Below are 14395 nucleotides of genomic sequence, written 5' to 3' on the forward strand. Positions count from 1 at the left end.
TCTGCTTATGGCTCCTGAAGGTGATGCCAGCAACCACCACCCACTACACTGTCGTCAGGCAGATTCAGTGGTTTAAAAAAAAAATGGATGAATGGACTGAAATATGAAAATGAAATCCAAGTTCTCATCAAGTCTGCTAACACTGGCTGCATTCAGATAAGCAGTCCAGCATGACACAACTACTACTAATGCGGCAATCGGCTGGCTTCACGGCTTGTCCACTGTGAGCTATTAAACTGATGCTGCATTCACCTCGGGGAGCTTCCCCCTCAGATCACTGCTGACCCGAGAAGTGATCAACCTGGTTCTGATTAATGGGTCTCTGAGTATCCCTGTAGGCAATCACACTCAGAAGGTTGGGCCAAACAGTAACAAATTGGACATTCAGCAATCATTCTTTATTGCATCAATAACCCCAGCTATCGATTAATCAGCATTATATTTTTAGATGAAAAACACACCTTAATTGGTGTTGTGTGACATGTCTTTAGTTTGTACCTAAACATGTCTTGCTTACATTTTCAGAAAAATTGTCATTTAATCTATTTTAGTTAACTAGGCTTGTGGAGTGAAGATCTAAAGACCTACTAACCCAAACTCCTGGGGTAATAGCGTGGTGCATGTGCTAGTAATGTGGTAATAGCATGTGCAGTGCCAAGCTGGGACTGATGACAATAAAGAAGTTGGTGGTGGTGGTGGAGGTGCTGGTGCAATTCAGGAAGAGAGGAAAAGACTTCCCTCATCAATATGATATAATCCCTCTCCTCCTGAGGTAATCATTTCCACAGAGTGACATGGCATGTCATTAGGCAGATTTGCTCTGTGTCAGTCAGCCTGAGACCCTTCCAAACAAAAACTCTAAAGAACACACACACACTTAGATAATTAGACAACCTGATGGCACAGGCTCTCGAACCTAGAGTGCATTGGCATTATTGCTCAAGTGCTATTTTCTATTCTTGAGCAGCATTTCATGGGAGGCAGAAATGCTGAATACAATCCTTTTCATTGGGACACCAGATTTCCAAGTGAGAGATTCATTTTTAGAGAAACTGGGATTGCAACGAACTACTGTTATTTTTTGCCAATTAAACAATCTATAGAAAACAGTACTACATGAATGGTAACTTCTCTGCCAACTAGTTAATTAATGAACTAAAAATGTCAGCTCTCCAGCCCTCCTGAGAGAAAACCCCTGCCACATGGATCTATACAGTATAACTTAGAGAGGTTTACCAAGGAACAGACTTAAAACCCAGAATCAAACACACACCACCGACCTCAGATTCTCTGTTCCCAAACAAGATATAGAAATGGAAGATTTGAAAATATTGTCCCATGATAAGAGTTGCTTCTTTAACTGGGACCTTGATCCATCCATCTATAAAACAAATTAACAAAACTCAACTTGTCATTTCAACTTGTGGGATAACACACCTTTATAATGTTTCCTCATTTCTCGCTGCACTCACATCTCAACACTCTCTTTCTCTCCCCAACTGAGCTGGAGGAGATAAATGAAATGAGGGCTGGCATGTTCCCTGGACATTTTAATTAGCTAGTCTTTAATTCAGCCTGACCCCTTTTCAACTTTGATCAGCCAGTGGAAGCTCTGATAAGGACCTGCTACTCATGTGCCAACACAAGGGTTGTTCAACAGCAAATTGTCTCTTTGCCATTTGCAGACGCTCTCTACCTGTGCTGTCATGGGAGAGTTGTTCACGGCTCAATGAAAACTAAAAGCCCAACGTGAACGGAGCGTGAGCTGTGTCTCAGCCTCTCTTCATTACAGCGTGGCCTGTGGCGCATAGAATACAAATGCACTTCTTAACAACAATAAAAGAACAGCAATAAAATCTGCAATGGGAACATTATGTTATGATCCGTGCAAGATGATATATGCAGATTCATACAAACATATATATATATATGTATATATATATATATATATATATATATATATATATATATATATATATATATATATATATATATATATATACATATATATATATATATATATACATATATATATATATATATATATATATATATATATATATGCAATACGCCACTGATTTTAATTTGAAGGAGATTTTTGTACGCACGCTTCCGTAGCCTCACCGACAGGCAGTGTTGACGACTTGCAGACGTGCAAGCACGTATGGTTACGTAGTTTCAGTCCTCAGCGAGCAGCGAGTGCTGCCGCGAGCCGTCTGCCTTACTTTTTTTTTTTTTTTTAAAGTAAAATGGCTACAGAGGTATATCAGTAACAAATGTATTTTCAAAACAGAAGAAACTGGCGCACCTTTCTTTCTTTTTAGTGCTTTCTTTCTTTTCAGTCTACCAGCAGGCTCTCGCTGCAGGCTCCAAGTCCAGATTGAACATTAATCGCGCATGCGCAAAGCTCCTGACCCCACGATCTGATCCACTATGACAGAGCACTTTAAGTCAGAATCACTTCTGGAGCTTTACTCTTCTCTCAAGGAGGATAACTTTTCTCACATCACAAGATGTTCAGTGCACTTGTTCAAGCCAACACAGACTGGACTTTTCTCACTGAGGAAGAAAAACTGAACTGAACTGGAAAACATGAAAAGCACTTACTGCTTTTGTATAAAGTGAATCAATTGCTGATCTTGCATAATGCAATTGATCAGTTAATTGCAATTAATCAGTTAATTGCATTATCTAGCTGTGCCTACGTTGTGTGAATGTTGTATGGATGTCAGTTTCTGTCATCAGTGTATGAATGGGTGTGAATGAGTGAATGATGACATGTAGTGTATGTGCTTTATTTATCATGTTTTTCTTCTTCATTATTTTATCATTAAGCAGTGCATTAACTTTGTTTTTGTCTTTTTTTTAATCAATATTTCATGAGCTTTATTTTCAAAGCAAGATTCATGACCAATGAGCCATTGGCCAGCCATCATGACTCGTTCACGTTTTACAAAACTGTGAGCCCAAAACTCAGGGGGACTACATGTGCACCGGTCCAGACATAATGCTGAAAAGGTGACATGAGATGATTACATCAGACACGCGATCACATCAGGCTCTTCTGCATCAAAAAAAAAGCAGATTTCCGGTATCATTCCAGTATTATATTACACCATGTTAAGAGTCTCCGGAGTTCCCTCAAATAGCAGTGGAATCAGTTGTGTAGTTCGAGATCAGTTCTTGTTTTAACAGTATGCATCTCAGGCATGCTCAGACTGTGACAGAACCAAAGTTGCAAGACAAATCCTCTTGCTGCTCTATTTGCACTAAGCTGTGTGTGTGTGTGTGTGTGTGTGTGTGTGTGTGTGTGTGTGTGTGTGTGTGTGTGTGTGTGTGTGTGTTCTCATCCCCCTTATGGCAAGGAGCACAGCCGACTGAAACCCTTCTGTTCATGTTTTAAACAGACTGTTTCAAATATAATTTGCAAAAATGTGGGAAGGCAAATTATTATTTAATATAATGCTGTGATTACCTAATCCCATTTTGTAACTCGAAATTGAAGAAACTTAACTGCAGTGTTAAAAAGGTATTATTATTTCACAGACAAAGGCATATTCAGTTTGAACATTTCAAAACCGGACTTAGGACACAGGTTTTTCAAGCTGCTAATACCTCTAACTAGCAATAACCAGTCAATTATCAGCTAAATCAAAAGGAATAGAGTGGTTTTAGGAACCAGACAGAGTGATGTCAGCACCACTGTCTTCATGTCACCAGGCAGTCATAATCCAACTCTTCTGCTCTATTATCATTATCTACCAAGCAAAGTGGTCCCATCCATCAGCCAGCTTATCCTGTGACAGCAGCCAGTTTATGTGCGACTGGTGGTCCTTCCAATTTGTAAATGGGATTGGAGCACGTCTACAAAGGCTGAACAATACGCCGCTGAAGCCAGCTGTCGCGCACCCACCGCTGCCCAAAGTCACGTGCTGACCATATCTGTAGTCGCTGCGGTGACTCACTGCTCGCTGCACTCACTCATCAAAGTCCTTCTGTACCTCTGAAACGGTTTCTAATACCTTACGTATCATGTCTCACTCCCTGCCCCAGTTTCTCTTGCAGCCGGTCGGGGGCTGCTCGCGATAACACAGCTGATCGCATCTACGACCCCCAGACACTACGCTGCAGCCAGAAACACATTGAGGGCGGTAGCAGGTCAACTGTTGTTGTTTTAGACTTTGTGTTTGGCAAACAGCTAAATGTACTACCAGTACACATAATGCTGTACCTCGCTGTACCACCTTTGTGTTTTGGCACGAGTGCATAAAGTGTGTTACATGACAAACGTTGAGCTCATTGCTTGAATCACATTAGTTTGAATTAAGTTTGACGAAGCTTTACAGCGCTGGTTGTATTCATTCAATGACACACAACGGTGGTCATGGCAGAGGCCACTTGCGGAGATGTGCACTCTACTGAGTGCCTCTTTCTAGTTATCTTATTCTACTTTACTACTGCCTCATTAGTCTTTAATGCTCCTCTCACTCGATCCTTCCTTTCTTTTCCATCTTTAATAGGATCTCTCCTTGAAATGCCGCCATCCCACCCTGTTCTTCTGATCTCAGACAAAGTACTTGTAGATGATATATATTGCATAGGCAGTATTGGTAGTTCAGTAAAGGAAGACATGGCCATTGACTCAATGCACAGAAATACGACCAGCAGACCAGTAAATTTGTGCCACATACTTAACCGTGCATCTTTCATATACTTCCAAGACATAGCAGAAATTACATCACATTCATAAATAACAGGGACAAATCTATGTTTGTTTATGGTTGGATTTTCTAAGTATTCACAGCTGTGCCCTGAGAAAGCCCAAGAGCCCCATGCAGTTAATAATGCTGACAAAATCATTGCAGCATGTTCACAGGTTGCACAACAGGATACATTCTGTAACAGCTACAGGTGAAGTGTACAACAAGTACTGTAGGTGTATAGGTTATGTAAAGAATCTACACCATGGGGTCTAACAAGTTGATTTTCCACCCCCTCTCCTGCTGTAACAAAATATATCACAAAAACGAAATACCAAACAAAAAACAGACCCAACTCGCATACTTTGGCGCAAGCTCCATTTAATTAAAACATTTTTGAAGCGTCCATTCCTATCCTTCTTTTTTTTTCAACAGACACTGAAATATGGCACATATCACAATCCAATAGCAAGGCTGTCAACTACTGAAATACAGTTCTTTACATCTAACTGCTTCTGACTGCAACTTACTGGCCAGATGCTGCCATTGATTGCGAGCTAAGAAACGTCACAAGCCACCCCAGCTTGCACCCAGATGTGATTCTACTCAATTTAAGAGGATTCACTATTAATTACATTGAATTTATCACACAATAAACCAGGTATTTTTAGCCAGAGTATATTTCAACAATATGATTATGTGGTCTGTCTACAGACGTATTTATTTCCGATGGCTGAGTTAAACAGTTGCTTTTAATGAACCGTATGTTCTACAACCTTTAAAATGCAAATACAGAGAGCTGTGCTGCTTTTTCAGAGATATTCTTAAATAAATAATTTGTCATATTGCTAACTTGTCAGTCAGTGATTCTCAATAGCAGTTACACTGTCTAATATTCTGAGCTCCGTTTATAAGCTGTACTTCACCTTGTAAAAGTCTGCTTCTTAACTCTTTCTAAACCCTCAGATCCCCTCTACGCTTTCTCCCCATGTATATTCGATGTGCTACACAGCCAAGGCTTACTGCGGGTGAATCATGTATTATCCCTTGTCCTCTGCTCCTGCTCGTACATCTCTCCTTTCCTCTAATTTCATTTTCCAGTAGGGCTGTCAGTTATGTGGAAAAAACTGCTTACCACATGGTGTGGGGAGAAACCATATCATATTATGCCAGTTGGGCCACCATTATATAGCATCTTCACAATTGGCCCCAGAAAATATTCAGACAACTATTTAAACAACTCTGATCAAACAGGAGTCAATCAAATATAAACTATGAATATGACATAAGCTCATGATGTGTGATAATAGAAACAAAGTGTGGCAATAGCCATATATTTAATAAACACATATAATACAAACAGAAATGCTCAAAACCCATTGAGCCATCAATAATATTTTCTTTTACACTCAGACCCCCTTCCTGTTTTCTCTCAATTTTACATAATTCCTCTTCTACATTGTCTTCCCTCTCTTTGATCCCTTTTCTGTCTGCTGTTCATCAACCTTTCGACACTTTAAAAACTTTCAACCACTCTTTTCTGAAAAGAACCTTCAACCAGAGAACTATGAAAAACACATATGCAGGCACAATATGATGCAGATGATATTCATGATCTCTTGTGCAGCCAGACAATTCCTCCCATTCAAGCTGCTTTCAGCAGCCAGAGGTCCAGTCATTTGATCTCCAAAAAGCCTGAGAAAAAATTTCATCACACAGGTAATAAAGTTCCACACAAACCATGTACTTTAATTATTCCCTAAATGTTTAATGGTTGTTACTTGTATAGAGCTTTTCTAGTCTAGTGCTTTCACCCATTCATACACTGATGGGAGGGGCTCTCATGCAAGGTGTCACTTGTCCATCAGGAATAACTAACAAACCATTGAAACATCTGCGTTAGAAAATCTGTTTTAAGTGTCTTGGCCAACACATTGACATGGACTAGCAGAGCCGGAGATCGAACCTTCAAGCCTTTGATCGAAGGACGACCCTGCACTACCACTAAGCCTGAGTTGCCGCTTGCAGCCTGTAAGAGTAACACATGCATGCTCACACACATCGCATACAGATCACTTGATTTTTGTAATTCCTAATGACTGCTCATAATCATCAATGAAAGACATCATAGTAAAAAACACATCAACCTTCTAATAGCAACCTTCATGGATAATGAGTTTGCTGTGTGGTTTTTAGAAACCAATTTATAACTTATACTACAAACTGTAAACCCTATTTATACAGATTTTTTACGGTGCAATGAAGCACACCATTTTAGCGATGATATCTGGGAAAGAATATAATCAAAGTGAGTATATTATTGAATTCTGACTTAATGCTAAATGTTAAAAACAACATCAGTTAAAATGCAGCCAGTTTCAACTGCAATTGAATGTCTGGAATGTCTCTTTGAAATAAGAGAGAAAAATAAAATTAAGAATAATCAACGCCTCATTCTTGATGTTTCTTGAAATAAGCAAATATGTATTAAACATAAAATGTACTTTCATGCCACTAACCCTTTTAGTCTACATAAAATACTGTTTTAGACGTCATACAAAGAAACATAACTGATAAAATAAAATAAGATGGATAGTTTTGTAGTGTATTCATCGTGTTTTCTGTCAGTCTCTGATATGCGGATGACCCGCTGACTTACGTTCCTTATATATGCAATTATGATTCATTCCCTAAGTAAATTGCAATGGAAATGAATCAAAGGAAAATCATGTTATCATTCTTAGTTCAAAGAAAAAAATCCAGATATTTCCCAAATTGACTCACATGTGTTTCTCTTTGAACATTAATTAGCTTAGCAGCAGGAGCCCGTTAAAAGAGGCCACAGGACATTCAAGCTGGATGGTGCTGTGGTCAGTTTAGGGATCTCAAAACAAGTTCTTCTCTGGCCTCTGGTATACAGTAGGTGTCTGCCAGAGTCCTTGTACCTGCCTCAATAATCTGCCAAGGAGCAGACAAACATCAACAAGCCTTATCTCTACTTCTCAGGAGCAGTCAGGAAAAGAGGCCGGTAAAAGACGGATGTTTCAGGAGCAGCACACAGAAGGATCAGACTAAAAACAACTCTTGAAATCAGTCAACACGCAATCCCAAACAACTTATTAAACAAATGCATGAACACACATCACTGTGCTTCTGTTAAGCAGGTAAAAAAAGAAACCGCTACAGGCCATGGTAGAGCATCAATGACGCAGTAAACAAAATGCAGCAAAGATTATTTTTTGAGCATGATATATCAGAACAACTTCAACATTTCCAGTAAGGCTCAGCAGAAGGATTTACCCAGTGGCATTATTGAATTCTGCAGGTTGACACACACTGAAGGGCTATAATACACCATCTGCTCCAAAGTGATATTCAATACTTGCATCTCATGCATGATTGCACATGTGGGCATTGAAATTGAAACCGTCTGATCAAACCACTTTCCTTGAGCCAAAAAGTCAAATTCTGACAGTAGTAGATTCCACAAGGCATCGGTGGCTCAGATAAACGCAATGTCTTTACAGCATACTGTGTATTCTGGCATTTGTATTCACAGCGTACTGGAGCTGCCTCTGGGGGGATGTGGCTGCTTAAGAAATATGAAATGTGCGTTATCTTGCATATGAATATTAATTGTTTTTTCAAAAGAGTTTGTAATATGACATCAGCCAAATAAGTGGCAGTACATTCTGAGGAGTTTGTACACGAGAGAGAGAGAGGGAGAGAGAGAGAGAGAGAGAGAGAGAGAGAGAGAGAGAGAGAGAGAGAGAGAGAGAGAGAGAGAGAGAGAGAGAGAGAGAGAGAGAGAGAGAGCACAAGATATATCTGTGTGCATGTGATTATCTCCTGATCATAATCTAAACAACTGTTAAATACCCCGTTCTTTGAGACTGGGAAAGGGGGGTCAAGCGTTGGTACTCAGTGTGCTCCAGCAATAAATGCACTGCAAATGTTCAATTACATTCTCCAATATAGACTAGACCAGTAACTTTTTTTTTTAAAAGTTTTACTATCAGTCAATCTCTAATAAGCAGCATTGTCTTACAAAACATTGGTCACACGCAGTAATTTGCCAGAGGGGCCCTAAAAGGAAAAGAAGACTGACGACTATTGCATACTGACATGTTTTGCCTGTTTTCATGATATCTGATTGTAGGATAAAAGGTTACATTCATGTTAGCTGAGCAGGAGTCAGGTAGTGAGGTTTTGCTTAAATGCTGCCGCAAACTTATCGTATTGATTGAAACTAGATGTAGATCAGCATGACAAACATAATTTTCTGATATTCTATATATATATATATATATACATATATATATATATATATATATGTATATATATATGTATATATATATATATATATATATATATATATATATGTATATGTATATATGTATATATATATATATATATATATATATGTATATGTATATGTATATATATATATATATATATATATATATATATATATATATATTAGGGCTGGGCAAGTTAACTTGTTAATATCGCGTTAACTTTTCAATAGATTAACAGCGTTAATTATTTGATCATGCATTAACTGCATTTTTTTTTAAAAATCCCCAAAATTTTTTGGGGGCTTTTACTTTGAAGGCGAATAATTTTGGTCGGCACTTGCACTTCCGTAGCATTACCGGACTATTTGCCGACTCAAGCCCGACATGAACGCAGCACGTATTGTTCTGTAGTTTCTGTCCTCAACGAGCACCGTGCGAGGGAGTCGCCTCGCAAAGCGGTCAGACGACCTGCAGCTCGCGGTCAACCCTTAATGTTCAATCCTCAGCGGACCCGGATTGAACATTAATCATGCAAAGCCGCCGCTGATACCTGTCAGCTGTCCTTCACATCTCCACCTCATTCAACTAGACGTCAGTGCACTTGTTCAAGCCAACTGGACTTTTTTCACAGAGTAAGAAAAACTGAACAGAAGACATGAAAAACACTTATCGCTTTTGTATTAAGTTAATTAATTGCTGGTTTTTAACATACATCTTTAAGGTAAGCAACAGACTGAACATGGACAGAAGAAGGAGTGGTTTGTCCCTCACAGGGGCCCTTACTACTGAACAGTACCTATTTATAAACTATATATGTATGTATGTTAACTTGCTGTTGCTCCAGAGTGCTGTTATATTGTTCTGGTAACATTACTTTAAAATAACAGCGTGCAATACACTACTTTTTTACTTCATTGTTGAATTTGGCGCATAATGCGATTAATCGCAGAAAAATCTATGTGATTATTTTTTTCAGCTTTGCCCAGTCCTAATCATATATATATATATATATATATATATATATATATATATATATATATATATATATATCAGAAATGTCATCTTTATACAAAAAAGTAGTGCATAATACAGTATAATAATTCATAAAATCAGTGCATTACAAGCTGATGAGCAGCTTGTTGTTTATAAGCTGATCCATCTTAAGGTCTGTCCAACATAATTGAGCCTTTGCCGAAATTGTCGGTTACTTCGGGGCTAATCACTTTTGTTTTAATCAGCTTAATCTCTCTCTCTCTCTCTCTCTCTCTCTCTCTCTCTCTCTCTCTCTCTCTCTCTCTCTCTCTCTCTCTCATTTAAACTACTACAGTACCAAAGACGAGCAAAAGAAGAACATTTTGCAAAGCTAGCATGAAAACTGCTCTTCTTTTGCTCTTGAAAAAGATACTTAGCATTGAGAAAGCTCTTCTAAAGAACAGGTATTGCTAAATTGTCAAGAAGAGAGAAAGTAATGAAAGTTTATCCACCAGGCTTGTTGACATAGGAGAAGAAACCAGCATGTAAAATGATTTTATTTTTTACATGGACGGATGAAAACCTTTCGGCTGAAGATATCTCAATAAAATAATCCCCTTTCATGCAAACAGTGCTGAATTATAGTCCGATAAGCAGCTTTTATTTTCACATGCAAGTCCTAAAAAAAATGTTGTGATTGTGAAAGAAATTACACTTTTGTCCGCATTGTGGCGCTCACAGAAAACAATGGAAAGCGGTTCACTGTTAGGTTGCTGTGGAAATTTGGCCTGGACCCCCATTTGGCCCCGAAGAAAAGATCTTTGAAGAAATGGTATTACAGTGACAACAATCATAGCAGCAAGTACTTCTCAAGCTGCTTAAAGAAAAACTTGACCCTGGAAGCTGTTATGATGTTATAGTTAAGTATTGTATCTGCCTGTGATGTTCAGTGTGTCCGGGGGTGAAATTGTGTTGTCAAAATCATTTATCTTATTTTTCTTTACCCTGTCTAATCTGCCTGTAAGTCAGTTAGCGTTTCAAAGAACTTGACTGGACGTGTCACATTCACCAATGCTTGTATTAATATTGTGGATTGAACGAGTAATGATCAATACTGATCACAATAGTAGGAGAAAAAGTGTTTCAATAATCTCAAAAATGGATTATCTCTTTGTTTGGACCACTGCTTTTTTTCCAGTCATGCGACTGAACTGCGTAAGGTCTTTACTTTGAGTGACATTTTTAAATGTAATGTATGTACACAGGATCACATTCAAATAAAGATGTGTAGATGGCTGTGTATTCTATGTACATATCATCTTTAAATTCGGCAAGACATTTTCGATTACTTTAAAAGTTGTTCTCGGCTGAAACTTAAAAAATCGAAAGTTTTGAACAAAAGTCAACAAAATGTGTTTGTAATAATAGATCCAGGGTTACAGAGTTTAAATGACAGTCTATCTGTGCTGAAAATGATTCAGCATAATGTTATCTACATGTGGCGAGTGATCTACAAAACACACTCAGTAGGACAGGGCAGATCACTAATAGCTCTTTTTTTGTGTGGGCTCCTATCATTTTCAATAAACCATGTAAAAAGTTGAATAAATGTCTGCAGTATACCCTCGCGTCACTCTAATATCAAATGATGAGGAGGTGCATCGGCTTGACGGGCAGAGAAACCTTTGCCTAAACGCATTGTGATTCATTATGGCCTCTCTCTCCTTCCCTCTCTGCAGTCGTTCATTGAACAGGACAGGTGAGTGGTGGTTGATTACCAAACAGCTTCTCCTACCTTTGATCTCCTGAGGTGTGGGGCTCTAATCCATCTTGCAGCACAGGAGGCTGTCTGATCTGGGTGGTTGTGGTAGCCACTTAGCTTCTCCTCATCTCACAGACACATATAGTGGATGCCCCTGGCTCTCGCACACGTGTGTATACACACACACACAGTTTGGGCTCCGAACACTGGACACACACACTGTAAGAGAGTCAGAAAAAAACAATTAAGGATGCATATGATTTTATGAAGCATATACAGAGACATTATCAAGGAGCACAATCAATCTCACACTGTGCAGAGTTTTAGTAATACTGAGACAGAAAGACATTATTTTTTTGTAGTTCCCCACATGGGAGCTTATCAAAAGCTGCACAAGGCTACACATACTGCTGATAGTAAACTATGTATTTCAAAAAGCAACTTTAGATCAATGGTATTGCAATATAAATCATATTTTTGGCGAGGTATCAACTTCTGCAGTCCTATTTCTAATGATGAGGAAAGCCATTGAATTTGGGATCTGCACCGTAAACCGTAGTTACAAAGTTCACGGCCCCGTTTTGCTGATAGCCTTGTTTTACTGTTTGTCCCTTACTCAGCTAGATACACTTCCTCTTTATATAGCACATTCAACATTTTTCATACTGTCAGTATATAATACTTTGAACAGGCTCTGAAACGTTTCAGCATTCAAAACAAGGCCTGCAGGGCAATTTCCACGATGTATAAGATAGTCAATGTCACTTACAAGATGAGCATTAATCTCATGTCATTCCATTTTAATGGCACCTTTACTCAAAGGAGATTTAAATTTCTCCCCAGAGACCAGCGTAAACACTTAGCACCGTGTTGAAACATCACAGCAGACGCACAGCCTGCCATGGGACCACCTGTGAGCACATTCAAACAACACACATATTACTCACAAGCCTGCACATACACACAAATGCACCATTGACCTGGTTAAGTGCTAAATTGTTCAGATTATTGTAAGCATCTAAATCACTGGTTCTGATTGCAGGCTTGTACTTTTATGAATATTAAAGCCACTTGGAGGTCTGAAAAGTCTCAAAAAATATGATTTAGAAAAGAGCAATACATGCAACGAGACCCTTTGTTAAACTGATCCCAAATGAGGACCACTTTCACAAAGTGGCATCCCAACATGCACACCTACTTCACAGTGGCCAGGTGTGTGGAGCAGAGAAAGAAAGCACTGTTTGTATTTCTGTTTTTCTCATTTTTGTGTGAAGAACACTAAGCATGTCTTCCAGACAGGACAGTGTGCATCATTCTTCCCATATCTTAACAAGTTCGCCTTCAAGATTGGTTTTTCATAACAGCTGTAAAATATAACCGTCCATCATGGTTGGGCAATACATCTCAATTACTCTGCAATACAGACCGACATTGTAACGTGGATCAAACCGGCTTCTCTGGTCACTCAACTCACTTCAACTGACTCTCCTTCACAACTTTTGTAGGCTGCCCAGTTTTAAGGAATTATCTGGGATGAAAATGAAATGATAATAATGCTGAAACACAATACAACCCGCTCCCAAAAAAGGGAGCAAGAAACAAACAAATAAGAAAGAGAGAAGGAGAGGGCAAAGGGGACAGGGGTGAAGGAGTAATAGAAAACATGTGTGGTAAAGTGAAGACGTGAAACCGATAACTTTAATCGGTCATAATAACCTCAGGTCAGTAGTGCACTGGATTTAACCGGATTGTTGACTGGAGTCTAAGCTAATGGGAACAACCAGAGCTCGGACTGTGACAGTCTAAACACATACTTGTATGAAACGTATAAGAATGAAGGTCTGAAAGTGCAACTCATAGACTGCACTCAAGTATCTTTTTGCACCATTAAAAACATTTGATGGATGCTACGATCCCATAAATCACACTAAGAAACCGATTACATAAAGTATGTACTTTAGTAATGGAAAAATAATGAATGAATTATTCATAAGCAAAACATCATTGTAGCACAATATATTCAAGTCTCATATTTGGCCTTATTATATTGTTAATAAACAATGGTTTTGTTCTGCCAGTTTGTCTTTGCAGTATTGATCTCATTATATTTGGCTGACTCAAAACTGTAAATCAGAGTAATAGTGCTACTTTATAACAGTAGCAAGAAAACCAACAAACTGATAGCACTGCTACTTCAATAACTTAGATTTGTCTTGAAAGTCCTCCAATTGCTCAAATACATTTACAGAGATGAATCCATTGCTGCATTCAAAGCATTCAACATTTTATTTAGTAGGGGGAATCCACTTGTCTTTAATGACTTGCAATATGTTTTAAAGAATGTGTGTATCCATCTTGATACGATTCACAGTAGGCACAGAATAAAAGGTTGGATCAACTGAATATTTGAAGCTCTTCTAGGGGATATGGGATAAATAATAATGGGGAAACTTTTGAAGTGCTGACATATGTAAAGCTGCAGCAGAAAGGATATTGTTGCTGAATCTTGCTCTCCTCTCAAACTCATTTCCCCTTCGTCTTCCTCCTTCCTCCCCCGTTCTTCCATTCTTCTTGCTGCCTTACAGCTTCAGGCTGCTGTATACAAGCCAAAGGTACGGCATCTACTACTTGTCGAACACAGTCCGAAGAACTACAATTCTTAT

The 14395-nt window shown here is 38.7% G+C and overlaps 1 protein-coding gene across 1 annotated transcript in view; it reads right to left on the reverse strand.

Annotated features, from left to right (window-relative positions):
* grik4 (glutamate receptor, ionotropic, kainate 4) overlaps positions 1 to 14395 on the reverse strand; it is a 266801-nt gene that overhangs the window by 183541 nt on the left and 68865 nt on the right. Inside the window, exon 2 of the mRNA XM_068584583.1 lies at positions 11766 to 11951. The gene's annotated coding sequence lies outside the window, so the exon portion shown is untranslated. The remainder of the gene's footprint in view (positions 1 to 11765; positions 11952 to 14395) is intronic.

This window comes from Clinocottus analis, unplaced genomic scaffold (assembly GCF_023055335.1).
Source record: "Clinocottus analis isolate CAN_PGR_092001 unplaced genomic scaffold, fCliAna1.0.p SCAF_2, whole genome shotgun sequence".
Lineage (NCBI taxonomy): Eukaryota > Metazoa > Chordata > Actinopteri > Perciformes > Cottidae > Clinocottus > Clinocottus analis.